Here is a 20,443-nt window from a genome sequence, read left to right as displayed (position 1 = left end):
TCAGGCAGGCAGGATATGCTACACCTGCCCTGTACACTTGCAGGAATAACCTCAAGGCAAAGGACTCCCCTGCTTTGCATCCCAGAGCTCCCAGCGCAGGGGGGATTCAGGGACACAGTGGGGCAGGCAGGGAGCATTTGGGGTCAGGAGAGGGAGGAGCTGGTCCTTCTCCCAGGCATGAAGTGGTGTAGCTAAACTGGTCTGCTTCGCTACCAAGGCTATTTCTCAGCAGGGACCTTCGGCCTGATTTCTGCAAATACTTACGGATGTGAGGCTGGGGCTCAGGAGACCTGAATTCTATTCCGGGCTCTGCTCCGGCCAGCTGGGTAACCTAGGGCAAGGTACAGGCCTACTCCCTGCCTCAGTTTCCCCACCTGTAAACCGGACATGATGATCGTAAGCTCCTTGGTCAAAGTGCTTTGAGATCTGCTGATGAACCGTGCTTTATAAGAGCTTGGGATTACTATTCATTTTGCAGAGACGTAGTCTTTATGCCTGGAGTGTACCACTGACTATTCTCACACATGAAGTGACCCATGTATGAATTTTGGCAGGCCCGGTGCCTGAGACCGTAAACTCTGGGGCGGTAGCTTTTGGGCCAGATTTTTAAAGGTACTTAGGTGCCTAAAGATGCAAGTAGATGCCTGGTAGGATTTTCCAGAACCCTACATGCCTAGCTCCAATCACTTTCAGTAGGAGTTAGGTCCTAGGTGCTGGTCTCCATTTGTAGGTGCCTAAATCCCTTAAAAAATCTGGCCCGATGTCTCTTTCCATCTATGAAGCATGTACAGGAGCACAGTTTGGGTGCCACATCCATACAATAAAATAATAATTATTAATAATAATCAATGCCCATGTGATCACACCAACGGAAATGGACAGGGGCCCATGAGTGCAAGTGCGGTCAGTATTTGCCCTTTTGTGCTATTTGGTGGAGACGACTCTTTTCTTTCTTAGGAGTCTGGTTCCTTAGCATAAGGAAACCACCCCTGCTGTCCAAATCCCAATGAATAAATTATTACTAGAAGCATTTGAAATATTTAGTGATTTTTTAACAGTCTGTAATTAAAAACACAACACACACATGCTTTCTGTATTAAAATCATCAGTTGTGTGCCTGTAGTGAAATATAATGGTTAAAAAAAGCAAACACTTAATAACTATAATGCTGCCTTAGGAGGCAACATGCTCTTGTTAAAAACTCACCACTCCGTTGTCATGAAGCATTTGTTATAGTATTAAATAATCTCCATTTCTTGCTGTTGGAAGTGGAAGCAAACACTGGAATATTAACAGGGAGAATTTTCGCCTATAGGATTTAATCAAGCGGCAGCCTGCTGTGTATTAAAACCCTGGAGAAGAAGTCTACTACTGCCCGCTCTGTCTGAAGTCATTCAAGGTCCTGAGTATGGTCCCCGGAAGGCTGTGTAATTTGCTGAGTGAGGACGGAGGAATAATGTGTATGTGTTTGCTGGGGCGGGGGAGGGGAATTGTGGGTAATCCCTTTGAAATGCCTTTGAAAATATGTGCCATTTAGTGCACTCTAAAAGTAGACAGCAAACTTGCTCTTCAGGAGATTGCCAGGAGCTGGGACTGGACGATGGGGGATGGATCTCTTGATAATTGCCCTGTTTTCTTCATTCCCTCTGAAGCACCTGGCTTCTACCTGAAGTCAGGGTACTGGCCTAGGTGGACCATTGGTCTGACCCAGTATGGCCCTTCTTATGAGACTCTTGTGAGACTCATAAGTTGGCCCGGCTAGTATAACAGTACCCAGGGAAGTCCTTCCCTCCAGGCTGAATGCTGGTCGCAGGCATCCCACAGAAAATCCAGACACTTACATTATGCTTCCGAGCTAGGATTACTCAACAGTCAACAACTCTACTGTTGCTAATTAACAAGAAATTGATGGTGCTTGTGAAATTATTTTCTTACTCTCAAGTGTTTTTGAATGACTCCTAATTTTAATTAAGAGAGAATTAAATCTGGCCCCCAGTTTGCTAATGAATCTGAGGAGTTAAACTAAGAGTATCATGCTCCTTTGACTGTTTCACCTGCACTCTGCACACTTTATCTCATAGATTCCAAGGCCAGAAGGGACCACTGTGATCATCTAACCTGACCTCTTGTATAACACAGGCCACAGGATGTCCCAGAATAAATTCTTTTTTTGAATTCGGTTATATCTTTTACAAAAACTTCCAGTCTTGATTTAAATCTTGCTAGTGATGGAGAACCTACCACAACCCTTGATAGGCTGTTCCAGTTGTGATCTCCGCTGAGATCCACTGTGATCTCCACTTCAAACAGCCCCCATTTTTAAGTGATCGCGTGATCATGATCTAAATTGATTTGTGATGTGCAAAAAGGATATAGTCAGACCAGTAATATTTATATGCTTGATGCTTTAAGCAAGCCAGTTTCTCAAAGGTGAAAACAAACAAAACAAACAAACCCCTCCTGGTTCAGGAAGGAGGTGAAAGTGTGACAGAGTGTACTAGGCTCAGAGGCCCCTTGCTGGAGGCCTCAGCGTTCTGCCATACCCATCCCAGCAGTAGAGGAGTCCTCCAAACAGGGGACTGCAGGGAAGCAGCCAATCAGAGAGGCTGGAGGGAACACCCAATCAGGGCCCAGGAGGGCCATATAAAAGGAGCTGCAGAACCAGAGACACAGTTCTTTGCTGGAATTAGAGTAGGGTAGGTAATGCTCCTGGCTGGCCAAAGGGAACTGCAGCACAACGGACAGCTCAGTGCTGACAGGAACCTGGGCAGCAAGGAAGAGCTCCTGGCTGAATGCGGGGCCTGAACTTAGGTGAGCCCTGAGGTAAGGGCGAAGCTTTGGTCAGGGCTGGGGCCATGGGGATGTGGCCCAGGAAACTGAAAGCAGTGTAGTTAAAGGGCCATGATGGCTGCTATTCTTAGGATCCCTGGCCTGGGACCCCCCCCCCCTACAGGCCACTGGGGAACTGGCCTACAGTCAGACGGTGATAAACCCCTAGAAGAGGGACTAAACTGCTAAGAAGCCCAGCTGGAACAGACCAAGAAGGCAAAACTATTGCCTCCAGGGCAGAAGATCTGGGGGTATGGCCCAATAGCAGAGCTGGGACTGTCTAAAGAGTGCAGACACCTGAACAGAAGAGAGGTGTGCTTGCGAGAGGTTGGTGTGACACTGTTACAGAAAGCTCAGTTAAAATAACAGCAAATGAGGAAGCTGATAGTGACGAGTACAAATCTGCAGCTAGGAAATGCGGGCAATTGACAATGGAAGCTAAAGGTATCAGTGTAAAATCTACGGCCAGCAGATTTAAAGACAACAAGAAAGAATTCTTTAATTATATCAGAAGCAAACAAAATCCTAGCAATGATATAGGCCTGACACTAGACAAGGATGGTAAAATTGTCAATCATGACGTAGAAAGGGCAGAAGTATTCAACAAATAATTCTGTTCTGTATTTGAAAAGAAATTAGATTATGTATTCATTAATGATAATACTTTCTATTCCATCTGTAACTAGGGAGGATGTTAAACAGCAACTATTGAAGTTAAATATTTTAAAATCTGCAGTATTGGATAACTTGCACCAAAGAGTATTAAGAGAATTGGCTGAGAGCTCTCTGAACCACTAGAGTTCAACACTAGTCAATATCTTTATCAATGACTGGGAAGAAAATATAAAAGCATTGCTTGTAAAACTTGCAGATGACACAAACTAGTGGATTGATGAATAATGGTGTGACAGGTGAGGAATCGAGGCTGACCAGGATCACTTGGTTAAGCAGGGGAAGGGGTGCTTGTTTGAACAAAGTCATGCATCTAGGAACAGAACATAGGTGCTGGAACTGATGGGGAATCCTGGAATGCAGTGACCCTGAAAAGGACTTGGGGGGTAATGGTGGATAACCAAGTGAACGCAATCTCCCAGTGCTGTAACTAAGAGGGTAAACCCAATCCTCAGACGTACAAGCAGGGGAATAGCTAGTAGCAAGAGAAGGTGGTGTTACCTCTGAATCCAGCATTAATGAAACCATTACTGGAATACTGTGTCCAGTTCTGGTGTCAGCACTTCAAAAAAGGTGTTGGAAAAGGCTGAGAAAAGATCTACAAGAATGATTCAAGATTACATGCTGTGACAGGTTGGTCAGAGACCCCTTGGGACTGCCACCTGATGTGCTGAGACTACCTCTGAGCCCGTTTTCCCTGCCAGCTTGGGACTTCAGTGCCCTGCCTTGTTGTGCCAGACAAGCTAGCCTGCTACAAACACAGACCAGGTCTGAACCATGTTCCCCAAAAGCCGCAGACTTAACTGAAAATGGCTTGGAAAGTGTTCCTGTCTCTAGCACTCAGACACCCAGCTCCCAATGGGATTCAAACCCCAAATAAATCCGTTTTACTCTGTATAAAGCTTTTACAGGGTAAACTCATAAATTGTTCACCCTCTATAACACTGATAGAGAGATGCACAGCTGTTTGCTCCCCCAGGTATTAACTACGTACTCTGGGTTAATAAGCAAAAAGTGATTTTATTAAATATAAAAAGTAGGATTTAAGTGGTTCCAAGTAATAAGACAGAACGAAGTAAGTTACCAAGGAAAATAAAATAAAACACTCAAGTCTAAGCCTAATACAGTATGAAACTAAATGCAGGCAAACCTCACCCTCAGAGATGTTCCAGTAAGCTTCCTTGACGGATTAGACTTCCTCATAATATAGTTACTGTCCTTTCTTTCAGGCATCCCTTTGGGGGGGAGAGGCTATCTTTTGAGCCAGCTGAAGACAAATGGATGGGCTTCCAGGGCCTCTCTTGTGGGTGGAAACCCCTTTGTTCTCCTGTGTAAAATCCCCTCAACAAGATGGAGTTTGCAGTCACCTGGGCAAGTCACATGTCTATGAATGATTCAGCTTTTTGCAGGCTGACGCCATTGTTTACATGTTAGTCTGAACATTCCCAGGAAAGCTCAGATGTGGATTGACGTGTCCCAAAGTCCATTGTCAGTTAAGTGTTTCTTGATAGGACTATTCTCAGTAAGTGCCCATTCTCAAGAAGCTGACCAAATGCTTCGCTGAGGCTACTTAGAATCAAACAAATACATAGCCAATATTCACAACTTCAAATACAAAGATGATACACACACACAGCATAATCATAACCAGCAAACTACAACCTTCCCATACACACCCCACTTGGCCTCCTCTGTATAAGAACTGGTGCAACCATAGGACCCTGGTTGCAACAATGATCTATGCTGTCACAGTTGATGTCAATAACATCACTCATGCCTTATAGTGAGACTTAAGGAATTCAATCTATTTAGTTTTATTGGAGAAAGTTAACAGGTGACTTGGTCACAATCCGATAGGTTCCTTCATGGGAAAGATTTCTGCCCATAGATGGCTCTTCCATCTAGCAGAACAAGGCATCACGTGAGCCAAGGCATGGAAGAGAATACAAAGGTGTTTGAGGGAGAATAAGACTGATGATTAATAAAGGCTGGCGTTGCTAGGTAGCCATCCATGGCCTATTACCCAATACGTCATGATAGGTATGGGCCTTAAAAGTGAAGACAAGGAGCCAATGAAGGGATGCAAAAATGGGGGTGACGTGGTTGGACCAACGAGCCAGGAAGAGTTTTGCAGCAGCGTTTTGAATGGATGTAAGAGGGATGGGATGGGATTCTCAAGGCGAGAGAGGAGGAAATGAGAAGTTGAGGGCTTGGCTGTGTTGCCGGAAGGAAAAGCCAGCCTATCTTGGAGATGTTATACAGGAAGAAGTAGCGAGATTTGGACATTGCCTGTTGACTAGGGCAGAGTCCAAGGGAAGGTTACAGGCCTGAGTGACTGGGAGAGTGATGTTGTCCAGAGTGATGAGGAAAGGAGGGCAGACGGGCAAGGCATGGGAGGAAACATGAAGAGATCTGTTTTGGCCTGGCTAGGCTTAGGTTGGTGGCTTGACACAGGATGAGGAGATGTTAGAAAACTTAGCTGGGATGGAAGGAGACAGACTACAGCATTCTCCTTCACATAGCCTAAAGCTGCTCTGTAGTATGGCTGGCCACATTCGATTGGTTGCCACATCCTACCCCAGAGATGGCTTCATTGCAGCTGTGGGTGAACTTGTTCTAAATAGCTTGTCATCCTGTGAAACACCTAGAGGCTGGCAAAGCATACAGCATATGTGCCATGCAGCTGAGTGGCAGTTGCTGTAGGAACCATGACTGAATTTTCAGATCAGAGAATTGCTAGAAACGTTGTTGTGCGCTTTGAAGTGGAAACAAGACACCTGAACAAACGGAGTACATTTGTGGTACAGAGTCTAGCTCCAGATATGGCTCTAATGATTGGTTGAGCGCGAGCCATGTAATTCTGAGGCAGTTTTGCAAATTCTTTCCCAAGCCAAAACCACGCATTACCAATATGCTGTTCTGATATGGAAGATTTCTGGAAATTAGTGCATCCCTGCCTGGGCAGAGAGAAAGTAGCTGGAATCTGGGAGTTAGGTGTAAGAATCTTCCCAGACAGTTACAGTCTGCCCATAATATTTACGACTTAAATAATGGGCTGGATCCTCAGCTGATGTACATTGGCTTAGCTTTACGGGAAATAATGGAATTATGGCCATTGCCACCTGATGAGAATCTGGCTCAGTGCCTGAGTTAGGGTCAGACATGTGCTAAACCAGGCTGAACAGGTCATTCAGCAAAGACATACCTCTTCTACAAAAGCCTTGTTCCCCTCTCTGATATCTTGCTGGCAATTCCAGTTTGTTTGATGCTGGAATGTCTTCAACCTCTCTATCTGTCCTAGGCATGTATAAGGCACCTATGGTCTTGGGATTCAAGTGCCAAAGCATGATGAGTAATACAGCATTCTGTGACATCCCAGATAGCAGGAGTCTCTTAGCAACCCTTGATATCTTGTGATGTCAAAGCATGATGAATTCTGGGATAATTTCAGTGTACCTGTGATGTGTCAGGGAAAATAACTTTGAATGCGCAAAAGGAGAAATATTTATTAAAGGTAAGGACAATGTATTTCTGTACTACAGTCCAGTAAATAGAGAAATTCAGCACATAAATGGGCATAGGGCAATATTCATTTCATCTTTGCATTTCAACCCTAAATGCATCATTGTGAGAAGAACAAATATGATTCTTAACTCCTGGTTCTGTTCTCACCCAAGTCTGTGCTCACAGCTGCAGAAGATACCAGGATTTGTTTAGGTCATTTGGGTAGGGAAGTGAGTTTTTCTTTCATTCATTATTCTAGTAATGGGAGGGTAATTATCCATTCACCCTTTAAGAAGGGAAACGACCTATCTGTGGGAGTGGATGGGGCACTTCACTGATACAATCTCGGAATCTCTAAGCAAAACTGCAATCAAATAATCCATGTCATTACCATACCCTCTGCCTACATGCCGCTGAGATGAACTGCGTGTCACGCCTTTGGCTGAAACCGTCTGTAGAAGAAAGGGCCGAAAGCGAATGAGAGGCCTCTAGAGATATTGCATTTCCTTGAGAATGGCTGGCGTGTCTGATAAAAGTTGGTCACTCTGAAGTCCAAGCATTTCTGACATAATGCACCTGCTGGCAAAGGCAAAATGAGAAGAGATCCTGCTTGAGGCAGCATCTAAGCCAATCCATTTCAACAAGAAACCATTGATCCTGGCTGCCACTCCCTCCCTTGGAAGAACCGGATCCAACTAAATCCCAATTAAAATCAATGGGAGTCTAATCAGACCCTTACTGAGTTGGCTGAGGATTCACTTTCTGCACAGGAACGCCTAGGTGGTGTAAAGGTGGTGTAGCTGACTCTGTACCGCCTCCCGCAGCGTAGGGAGCATATCAGAGGTGGACAGCTGATGGTGCTGCAAGCCTGGGCTTCTAGAACAGCTTGTTGGGGCTGCTCCAGCCAGTGCTAGTGGGAGCAGCCCTGATGTCACTTATTCCCACCCCACCAGATGCACTGAGCACAGCTCTGGATCTGGCTCAGGGACGTTACTGGCAAAGTATTTATCCATTCACGTATAGATACTGCTCATTGCTAGCAAAACTTACATCATGCATTGCGATGGACTCCTAAAACCATGCTATCTGCGTGAACTGTGCAATGGAAGAGTTCTTGGTTTTTAAAAGGAGAATAATAGGTTTGTTTTCAGAAATGAATTAATAAAAGTGTATATGAAAATGAATGCCTACAGGTAACCTTCCATAACAAACAGCATTAGCTAGAGGTTTCAAGGGTAGATAATGAGTAAAGAAAAATGGACCAACTAGTTTATTCTAAGGTGGAAATTATATAGAGCAGTTCATAGCTAAAGACTTCTTTTTGGAAATCTGTTTCAAAGCTTATGGATAAACTGAGTAAAAGGCAAAAATCCCCAAACCCACCACTTATCCGACTTCTTCTTCTAGTCTAGTGCAAATATTTGTTGCTACCATAGTAACCAAATTAGCTAAAAATAAAAAGCTTTCCCATACATGTCAAACCACAACCAGCTTTCGCTGCCATACAACATAACTGACCTAAAATCTATAATTATTGAACAATGTTCAGTGTCACAGTAATTGCTTGGGGAACATTGTCTCTAGGCTAGAGGTCCTGAACAACTTTAATAGTCAATCCGCTTGCCTTTATTCTTTTGATATTAATGTCATTAACATGATAATTAGGTACTTAATGTGGCTGTTTAACATCTGCTTCGATGAGTTATGTTGTTGAATGCAGACTTTTTTCCAGGAAATCTTATTTCCCATTATTTCAGAATAATACATTGCTAGTCCTAGACCCTGCCTGGTGAGTTATTTTAATGAAGTTTTGGCTGTGCCATGAACGTCTCCCTCCTCCCCGCCCCCCAGATCTGGCAGTGTGCCTCAGTCTTGCTTTTGCACACTCAGTCTCACTTGAGCAGAAGCTGATAATCGTATCAGATCACATATTGGCTGTGAGGTGATCAAAGGCTTAAATGCCGTTTCCTGCTGTGAGAGGGTTGCTGGCCCCTTTAAGGGAAGTCCGGACCCAGGCTAGACAACCACAGTCCCTGAAGACAGGGCTGTGCAACCCGCAAGCCCAACGGAAGAGACTTTATTGCAAGTTTACTTGTATTTAGTAATGTGGAACCCCAGCAGGGGAATTTTGTTTTAAACCCTTTTGGACCGTGTGGAGTTCTTAAGGGGCCCTGAGAGAAGAGAAACTGAGGAAGGGAGTGCTTGCCTCATCACAGTAGGTCAGCGTGCAACATCCACTCAGTTGTAACAACATGTATCCATGCTGTGTGTGCACTGATGGAAACAACTGCATGTTACCAGTGTGAGCTTCTCCATGTGCTTGACATGGAGTGTCTCCATTTAGGGTGAATGGCGGCAGCAGAGGTGTTCCCTAGTTGCAGGAAGTGAAATCCAAGTCTAGCACCAAACTTCCAGTGGCATCTTCACACATGCTGTCATTTGACACATTAGCTGGAGCGCTGAGTTACTGCCAGCTATCTTGGAGCATTTCCTAATGGTGCATGGGAACGTGGCAAAGTGACAGATGGCCTGTTCAGGGAGGCCCAATGTGCAATTCAGTGTTTTGCTGATGGAGATAGCAGGCTTGGTTGATTTAAGAGCCCATAAGCATATGGGCTTGTTTATTGGGTCAACAGCTTCCTAACTGAAGAAACAGGAATGGTGGACCTGGTCCAGTAGTATTGAACAGGCCTTGATTTCTCTTGGCAGCTGTCTGTTTGAAGGAAAAGTGAAGAGTTCTGCGATAGGCCAGTACTGGGGCGGAATCAGTACTGTCGAGCACAGGGTCGAAGTCAGAATTGGAATCACTAGCTTCAATACTCAGCAAACCCCGATGCAAATAGGATATTTTGGCGCGTGAGGACGGGCAAGCCCATTGGTATGCAGTGACACCCGCAGGGGAATTAATGAGGCAATGAAAGTGAGGAGACTATAGCTTACCTTTCTTGCACACATTTTTCCAGCGCTGACAGCCTGCTTCTAATTAAGGCTCTCCCCTTTGGCTGACAAAGCCCCATTTTTCATCCTGCTTGATAGAAGACCACTGCCAAGTTGGAAAAGGGTGTTGAGAGGAACCGATCTCCTTTTCAGATTAATAGCTGGGGTAATAGAAGAAGCCAGCCTGGACTTCTGGCTATGCAGTGTTGGCGGGAAGATGGGCCCAAAGACAGGAGGTGACCTATGTTATCAACATGAGTGGGTGGGAGCTGAGCAATTTGTATTTGAAATACTAGCTATTTCCTGGTATTTCAATAAAAGGCCTTTTCAAAGGAAGTGGGAAGAATTCTCTGGCACCATCCCTTGCAGAGTGGAGTTAATGACTGTGAACCTAGTGAGATGCCAGCCCAGCCTAGCCCTCGCAAGCCTGGTCAATTCAGACATTCGGAGAGCAGGTGCTGAAGCAGACGAGCAGCCTGCACAGTGAGAGGCAGAGAGCAAATGCCTTCAGGGAGTCCAGGTCTGACCATCTGAAGCATCTTCCTGGTGGTTCAAGAATGAATTAAGCTACCAGCGCCTGGGACATGTTCTCCCAGAAGGTTCACTTGGCCAGCCCTGAGACCAGCATAATCCATGCAGGAAGAGGAGGTGAAGGCCAGTGCCAGAGCAAAAAGAAGCAGGTTAAGCTCTACCATTAGTGCAAATGGCAATGGGTTTGTTACCAGTGATGCATTGAGCCTCTATTCTTTCTCCTCTGAGCAGGAAAAGCTGATTGCAGTGAGGACCTGAGTGGAAAAGTCACAGGTGGCTTATCTTCCCCCAGCAAGGAATAGGAGGTAGTGGAGTAGACTAGAAATCACCTTTGAATTATGCGAAATAGGGAAGTTTTACTACTGGCAAGGCCTAGTTCTATGATCTCTACTGAGGCAAAACTCCTCTGGACACTGGAGGGTTATGGCCAGAGCTGTGCCAGAAAGGAGGAGGAGGAGTGCCTCCCTAGGCCTCTCAATACCCGGGGGGTGCCCCATTGGCTTCAGTCCACCCACGTGCAGCTCACTACGGGATCGGGACTTAACCGTGAGAGCACGTCTCTAATAGGAGATGACGCATGCGTATCGCCCCAGATTTTCCTGCTGCCGTTGGCTCTGGAAGCTATGGCAACGTTTCCTGATGACACTCAGGACACAGAGATCTGCATCAGAGGGTACCAATCCGGATGATCACTCAGAGCACACCAAGAGGGAAGGGAACAAATATCAGAGCGATGATCCATCCAACGTGGGCTCAGATGCTATCGGCTGTACGTTCTCAGAACTGTCCGGTGACTCATCGTGGCAGCCTCCAGCACGTCTGGCTTAGTAATAATATGGAGAGAAACCAAGTCTTGTCCATTAGGCAATTTGTGATTGATCCTTTAGCTTGACTTTGTGGCTTCTAAACAGGGAGACGCTTTCTCTTCTGCACCAGGACTAATGAAGTTCTTTGCTATACGTTACCCAAAATGCTAAGCGGAGGCACTTGCTGAAGCAGGGAGGACAGCACTTTGGCTCCGTGTAGCTAGATAAAAATCTTGACTCCTTTGCTTCGTCAAAGGAAATGTGACAGAAGGGGAGCGAGCGTCGCCTCGCTCTGGGCTGCTAGTCGTCAGCATGGGTGCGTGTGTGGGCAGAGTACATTTTGTACAGAGGAAGCTGGAGCAAAATGCATGAATGATCAAGATACAGCAGCCAAAAGGAGACAAACTAATGGTGGGGCCTAATTTCCATAAAGCACAGGGCCCATCCAAACTATGGGCCTGTCAGAGGTGCTGAGCGTCCACCAGCTCCCACTGACTTTAGAGTTGAGGGTGTGGAGCACTTCTTAAAACTAGGCCTTCTCTAGCTTGAGTGTGGAGGTATTATTTCTGCTAATGGTCTCTGAGCCCCAGCCTGCTGTTGCCTTGGAACCCCGGCTTGATCGTCTGCTGCGAGGCTCGCTTACATTCGGCACAATATGCCTGCTTTTGTGCCGGGGACTGCTCATTGCCACACCTCTGATGCCTTCGATTAGCCACAGTTAGGCGGCTCCCGGTGGCAGACAGCTGCCAGGAAATAGCTTGGACTCTCTGGGACTCGAGCTGGAGATGAAACGGCTGTTGTTCCTACCCACCTCCTCTCCCCCAGGAGAAGGTTACTTGAAAAAGGAGACTCAAACTTGCCTGCATGTCATGCCTCTCAGTAGGAGCTTCTGCCACACAGCTCCATTCAGTGGCTGGGTAACACTCCATGTAGGAACGTAAAGAACTGGAGTGTCCCTTCCATGCTGGGGACACTGCAAAGATCTGGAGGAAAAGAGATGCTTACATCTCCTTCTCAGCATTGATCGTATTCACTCACCGCTAAAGGGCCTCCCATAACACTCCACTTCCCCTGCCTGCGTGCGCATCCACCAGATTCTGGTGAGGGGAAAGAATGGTGCTTCCATTAGAGCTCAGGTCACAGCCATGGAAATGGCCCAACCTTGTGCTCTTTGCAATGAGAGTCCTGGAGGTTCCTTCTTTCCCAGATGAAAGAGGGACAAACAAAGCAAGGACCCTGATTCTCATCATCTGGCCCTAAAGCAAAACGAGGTTGCATAATGTCACTGACTTTATTCACATCGAGTGCTTGAGATGAATCAAAGAAACAGAAGACGGCATTACGATGAATGGAAAATGAGTGAACAGCAGATGAATCAGTCCTGTTGGCTGATTTCAGAAGAAGGTCTGATGAAGTTAGTGGAGATCATGTATGAATATGATCCAGAGTTGAATGTGGTCAAAACAAAAAATATGGTGTGCAGTAAACCTGACAGCCATACACCAAGTGAAAAATTATTGCTACCTAGGAAGCCTGATTCCAGAAGATGGAAGATCAGATGCTGAAGTCGGCACCAGAGTGGCAAGAGCAAAAGAGATCATAAATGATCTGGAAAAAGGGGTAAACAGTGAGGTGGCAAAATGTGCAGATGAGAGTCTCAATTATCTTTAGTAATTTTGTATCTGCTCACAAAGTATCAAAGTTCCTACAGCTGGAGCAGAGCTGTGACTGCACCGCCCCTTCTCCCCACCGACCCGGCAGATCCAACAACTTCGTTGTACTCCAGGCAGGAGCGTGTTTGCTGCGGGGAGCCGCCGCGGTCAGCTGGAAAGCTGCTAGGTGAGCTCTCCACACCAAGCAAACAGGAAGAGCAATTTTAAAAATGGCAGATGATACAAAACGACTCAAGGTAAGTCCCAGGCAGACTGCGAAGAGCTACAAAAGGATCTCTCAAACCTGGGCGACTAGGCAACAAAATGGCAGATGAAATTCAATGTTGAAAAATGCAAAGTGATGCACACTGGAAAACATAATCCCAACTATACATGTAAAATGAGGGGGTCTAAATTAGCTGTTACCACTCAAGAAGGAGATCTTGGAGTCATTGTGGATAGTTCTCTGACAACATCCACTCAATGTGCAGCGGCTGTCAAAAAAGCAAACAGAATGTTGGGAATCGTTAAGAAAGGGATAGATAATAAGACAGAAAATATCATATTGCCTCTATATAAATCCATGGTACACCCACATCTTGAATACTGTGTGCAGATGTGGTCACCACATCTCGAAAAATATATATTGGAAAAGGTTCAGAAAAGGGCAACAAAAAGATAGCATATGACTGTACAAAATGGACGACCAGAGTTGCAAACCTCTAGTCGCAGAGATGCCACATAAGAAAAAAGGGGAGCGGCTGGCAAGGCGGCAGGTATAAACTGGTTGAAGAAATGGATTGTGGGCCTGAGTCTGTTACACAAAGAACCTTTTTATGCCTGCCTGGCAACATAAAGGCGCTGTAAAAACTATCCCTGTCCATCTATTTATGGTACTGACACGGCTTCCATTACCATAGTATCTGAGCACCTCACAATCTTTGTATTTACTGTCACACCACCCCTGTGAGGTAGGGCAGGGTTATTTGCCCCATGTTACAGAGAGAACTGACTCAGAGTGAGTTGCCCAAGGTCACACTGGAAGTCTGTGGCAGATGAAGGGATTCAACTCAGCTCTCCAGCATCCCAGGCTTGGGCCCTAACCCCTGGGCCATCTTTCCTCCTTGCTATATTACAGGTCTGCTTGGCAGGCGCATCAACCTTCCCAACACTCCAGTGCTTAGGGTTCCTAAGCCCTTGCCAATGCATTTAATGTCCTAGATGGCCTTTATTTAACCCCCTCAGTGCCTTTTAATGCCCCCCCAGTGATCCTGAAACATGTGCCAGCAAGCAGCTCATCAGCTGTGTTTGTAACTCCACTGTTTTACTATAGGTCATAGGCCCTGGCTTACCGTGGGCATCCACTGGGCTATTTTCAGGGACCATCCTAAGCCAGCAGATTTCCTGACAACCCCAGGAAGTGTATTAGAAAGAGCCTTTATAAGTAAGACATGAGCTAGCTGTGTGTCTCCTGTGAGGCCTCTGGCCAGTTCCCCGGGGAACGTCTGTCAGGCAGCGTTGCTGTTAGCTGCGTGCTTAGCTTGCATTAATTAGTGTAGGAATGTTGTTAAGAGCACCATTGAAGTGCGTTGCACAGGCTGAGCATCTCGCTGGGTTTGGAGGTGAGTTATGCCCGCTACATGGCAAAGGATAAAAGGAGTGTGCTAATGGAAATCTGACACATTTACGGCAGGGAGAAACCAGCCCTTTAAAATGTATTCGCCCCACGTTACAAAATCTGCATTTCAGCTGCCTTGCTAGACCCATTAGGTCAAGAGCACAGGTTAGTATCTGAGGTTGCAGCATTTTGGGTTTGGCTCAGAGTGAGCACAAATCCTCTAGCTCTAGTTTTAGGGGGTAATTTTTTTGTTTTGTTTTTTATGAGCCCTCAGGCCAGTCTGTTTTCACTCCTTCTCAATACATTTCCGGCTGCTTTAGGCTGCATGATTGTAGCCAGCAGGGCATCTCTTTCAAGAGCCACCGCCAGAAGTACTGCCCGGGAGAAAATCGCCTCTCTTTGAGGTCCACCTTCTCTCTGACCGCAGAGAAGAAGCAAGTGCCTAAAACTCAATACGGTGACATTGACTGGGATTACCACATGGGCCGACAGCAAGTCTGAGAGCCTGTCTGTCCAGACTCAGGCTACGGTGCTCAAAACATTCAGGCTCAGTCTGAAACCTATCCCCGCTCCCGGGTTTCAGAGCCCAAGCGGCTCCATGGCTATTCTTCAGCGCCATAGCACAAGCCTGGCTTGTAGCCTAGTTTGCTTTTATGATATTTACTGCTTTGCTTTGTATTATTCAGCAGTAATGCAAGAAACCTACAGGCCTGTATCCGGGGCTGAAAGTGGGCCAGTACGGCGTACCGGTAAGAACCCGCACCGGCCCATACCCAGCCCACATTAAAGCGTTGCCGCGGCAATTTCCCTGCCCCTTTTGCCTCCCCGTTGGCGGCCCTGCTGGTAGGGTCCGTACCAGCAGGGCCACCGACGGCCTGGGGGGTGGGTGGGAAGGGGCAGCAACGGTAAAGCGCTGCCATGGCAATGGACCCTGCAGCGTTTTAACGTCCCTGCCCCTTTTGTCCCCCCCCGGCCGCCAATGGGCGGGGGGGGCAAAGGGAGCAGCTGCCCTGGGGCCGGCGATTTAAAAGGGCCCGGGGCTCCGGACGCAGCAGCGGCGTCCGGAGCCCCGAGCCCTTTAAATCAACACGGGAGCCCTGGGCGGCGTGGGACAGCCGGACTGGAAGGGCCGGCTGGGGGATGCTGATTCCCCCCCCAGCCCCGCCCCTTCCACCCGAGGCCCCGCCCCTTCCACCCGAGGCCGGAGCCGCCCCGCCCCATTGCGGTAAGTGGCCTCAGTTACTTTCACCCCTGTCTGTATCTTGTAAGACATTAGCTTCAAGTTAGCATAAGGTTTAAGGCCTATGATCTTTGAACAGATAAATGGCCCAGTGGAAAAACCCCAAGTATTTGGGGAGCTGAAAATAGAGTCTGAGGGGAAGTTCTGACCACAGGTAAATAATTCAACCACAGAAGTGTCCTGGCAGTGAACTAGCGTACATAACAGGTACATGAGCTACATTTAAGGCTAGCCTGCTTGCTTGCCTATATACATATCTTTTCTTATAAGTTTCTTATTTTCTTATAGGTTTAATTATATATTTTATTAGAAAAGGTTTATGTTAGGGTATATTTTGGCTGTAACACAAGGGACCTGCAGGCCACGTTCTGTATTGTGAGCTAAGGCAAAGTTAGCATACATCTGTCTGGGACCTTTCACCTAGAGCAGCGCTTCTCAAGCTATCTGATGTGGGGGACCGGCAATTTCTTTTTCCAATGTGCGCGCAGACCCACGGACCACCACTTTGAGTAGCACTGACCTAGATAAATGGAGCTAAAGCATATGGTCCATGTATGACTGCGACGTTTAACGTAGAGGATGCGTTAAAGCAGGTTGGCATAAGGGCTTTCCTAAGTTAATACCCTTTTAAACTTAACAGGTACACCACAACTTAAAACTTGGAGAAAACCAAAATAACCAGTTAGGACAAAAATAACAAATGTAATATGTAACCACAAAAGGGCCAGGGTAATGAACTGACTTATATAATAAGTTAAAATCCTTTATATTCTAACCTATAGAGAAAAGATACCCCAATATTAGTGAGATGAGGAAATACAAATAAGAAGGAAAAAATCCCCTACTGAATATGCATCGAACATAACAGCGTCAGTGTAACACGGTATAAAAGTGGCATCCCAGCCTAGGGGCAGTGGAAAGAGAGATGTAGTCCTTCAGAGGTGCCAGAATGATGGCCACTGGTCATGATGGGGAAGGTGATGGTGATAAGAAAAATGATGGCTAATATTTCAGGTTGTTCTACAAGGAATGGTGTAAGTATATGGGTGTGTAAATGTACATTCTATATTATCTCTATCTTACTAAGTTGGGGTGTTTGTAACTGTGCTAAATGTATTAATAAACTATATTTGTAAATATAAAAAAGTTCCTATAGTGTAAATGATGCAGCTGTGCACATCAGGGCTCCCAATTATAGAATAATTTAGATAATACTGGACCTGATCTTGGGGCAAAAACCTGTCAACCCTCAAAGTGATTACTTAAGAATTCCCAGTTATCAATATAATTAATACATAATCTAAAATCAGACTACAGGCTGTAGACCTGGGCTCTGAGACTCGCTTCCACGGGTCTCTCTTTGCCGTAGACAAACCCTGAATGCTTCGGCTAGTGCCCTAACCACTGACGTGAGACACTTTTGCAGCCTCACACTCCAGTCCTGTTTTTAGAATAAAATCAATGAATAGAAGGCCCGTAATACTTGAGCTGTTTTCCCATTGCTGGGAGAAGAACTATTTTTAGCCTTATCTTGAGGACAAAAAGCTGATGAGCCGTCCTGTGGCTCGAGCTCCTTGATTCTCTGCACAGCCCATGTTAGAGCACCCTTGGCACCATCAACCAGCTGGAGATAACTCGCATGCACCATGCTATGCCCACTTCTCCTCCCCATCCCTGGTGCATGCTGTGTGCCAGGGGCTGTGGGGATGGGGGCATAGGAACCAGCTACCCCAGCCTGCTGGGGGAGTGGCTTGGATCAGAGTCTCTGCCCTGAGGGTGTCTATACTGTAATCACCAGGTGTGATTGCAGCTTGTGTAGACAGACCTGATCTAGCTCTAATTTCGCACGCACAGGTCCTGGAGCAACGAAGCTGGGGCCGCATGCATTTCAGTGCGGGTTGCACAAGCGTGCCTAGAAACGTGGGTAATTACTCACAGGGCTGGCCTGTACAGAAGTGCAGGCTGCCGCAGCGTCCCTGCACTGGTACCGGAGCTAGCTAGATTGCAGCTGCTTGAGCTGTGAGTGATTGCGATGTAGATGTGCCCTTAGACTCCCATTGAAAAGCGCAGCACTCCTGTTTACTGAAGGCAGCAGTTCTGCAGTGCATAGATGTTACCATTGCTGGAAACCTACTGAACTACCAACATTGGGGCCAGACTGGGAAAAACAAATCCAGATCCCGGAATGTTCTGAGACGCGTGGGGAGGATGATTGGGTCAAGGCCCGGAATCTGCTTCTGCGGTTTAACTCCTAGTTTGGGATCTGACCTGAAGGGTCCCACTTTCTGCATCCAGTTTGGTTGTGGCCCAAGGTGGCAGAAACCTCTTGTAAGACCTCAGTGCTGTCTAATTCTTAACCAGAATCTAAATCCTAATTCTGGGTTAGCCTCAAGCCTGAACCCCAGACCGTAGCATAAATCCAAACACTGCTTCCCAGGCCCAGCCTACAGGGGAAAAACCAGTGACAGACACAGATGCTGCTGTCTCCCCTGAATCCTGTAAGGTTTTAAAAGTCTGCTTTACCCGAGAAAATAATATACTTACAATTCCACTCCCTGCTTCACTCATCTGACACTTGTATAGAGGCTCCTTGTCTAAGACAATTAATTTATAACTGGATTTGCCTATAAGTAGCACTTTGCAATAAGTGGCAATTTATCACTAGTTCCTCTGTTTGCTGCACGAATGTTAACGAGGCGCTCTTTTGCTATTCCTGGGGGTGGGGTGGGGGGTGTAATGATGCTGGTTTTGGTGGGACCCAACTGAGAGTGCCAATTCAGGACAAATTACTTCAAGCAGGGCAGTTACAGCCCCAGGCTGGGGTTTTTCCACCTCTAAGGCAAACCAAACCAGCCAGCCAGAGAGGACTCTGGTTTTACCTCACTGGCTAACCACAAGTCACACAATCAATTCCCTCAGACACTCCAGTTTCCCAGTATCACCACCAGTGCCACTCATTATGGGGACAAATGGTTATGAAAAACAACACCCCAGTAAAAGATAAGGTTCTCTTGATCCCAAAGGACCAAGCCCCAGACCCAGGTCAATGTACAAATCAGATCTTACCAGCAAATCACGCTGTTGCCAATCCTTTAGAATCTAAAATCTAAAGGTTTATTCATGAAAGGAAAAAGATGCAGATGAGAGCTAGAACTGGTTAAATGGAACCAGTTACATAAAGTCACGGCAAAGTTCTTGGTTCAGGCTTGCAGCAGTGATAGAATAAACTGCAGGTTCAAATCAAGTCTCTGGAGAACATCCACAGCTGGGATGGGTCTTTCAGTCCTTGGTTCAAAGCTTCAGGGTAGCAAAGTCCCTCCAGAGGTCAGAAGCAGGATTGAAGACAAGATGGAGGAGCTGCAGCAGCTTTTTATAGTCTCTTGCCATGTGGTCTTTCTTTTCTTTGTTTCAAAGACAAGCTGTCCATCACCTGGCCTGGAAACACCTCAGAGTTCTGTCCACAGGCAGGTCCCTGCATACCTTGCTGTGTCACAAGGTGTGTCTGCCTTCTCTCAATGGGTCAGTTGTATAGCAGATGGTCCTTAATGGGCCATCCAGCAGGCTAGGCAGAGCTGACACCAACTTGTCTGGGGTGTCACCCAGAAGCATAGCATAAGTTTGAAATACAGACAGTACAGAGCCAATATTCATAACTTTAACTACAAAAATGATACACACATATAGATAGCATAATCATAACCAGCAAACCATAACCTTGTCTGAGACACCTTACTTGACCCCCTTTATACAAGATTTGTTGCCACTACAGGACCTTGGTTGCAACCATGTTCTATACGGTCCCAGTTCAAGTCAATAACGTGACAGGGGGTAATAGGTAACTTTACTGTACCAAGTCACTGCTGTCACTGCTGTCAGCTGATTGCATTGCAAGATGGGTGCCTCCGATTTACTGTTGTGCTTTTAAAACCCTTTTCTGAAGCCACGTAATCATAGAACTACAGTGAAGCCTTTAAAAAGTGAGCTTTGTAAATCAACTGAATTGTGATTGGCTGCCACAGAATAGGTCATTTCCTTCCTTTAGCCAATCAGAACTGTTAATGCCGTTATTGACCCTGCCATTGCAGCGGCTCAGGTGGATCATCACACGCTGAAGTCAGTGAGGCCCAGGGGCCTGCCCAATTGCAAGATGGGGGATGTAGGGGTTCCACTGTAACACCATGCATCCACCTGACAAAATAACGGCCTTTCTCCCAGGCAGTTAGTTTAAAGGGAACAGAGTCAAGGCCGCAGCGTGGTGTTGCTCTGTGGGCTGTCTTTCGAAGGTGCCTGTGGTGATGTGTGCAAAATTGTGACTGCAGCTGAAGCATTCAATGTTTGGGTTAATGAGTCAGTTCAGTGTAAAATTTTAGGCCCAGATCGTGCAGACCGGGCCTGTCTCATAATCACTTTGTGCCCCCCACCATCTGTCTATATGCTCCTATTTTCTCTTGTCATACTTAGCCCTAAAGAGCTTACAGACTGTCTTTTTTTAATTTCATTTTCGTACAGCACCTAACACAATGAGGCCCGGGTCTTTACCTGCAATACGATAGTAACTATAAGAAGACCTATTAGTATATGTGTGCAAAGGACACACTATCTATTAGGTCAATATGTGTATAACCCTTACTGACTGTTAAAGCAACGGCTGTAT

The sequence above is a fragment of the Chelonia mydas genome, chromosome 6 (assembly GCF_015237465.2).
Source record: "Chelonia mydas isolate rCheMyd1 chromosome 6, rCheMyd1.pri.v2, whole genome shotgun sequence".
Classification (NCBI taxonomy): domain Eukaryota; kingdom Metazoa; phylum Chordata; order Testudines; family Cheloniidae; genus Chelonia; species Chelonia mydas.
This window is presented reverse-complemented; position numbering follows the sequence as displayed.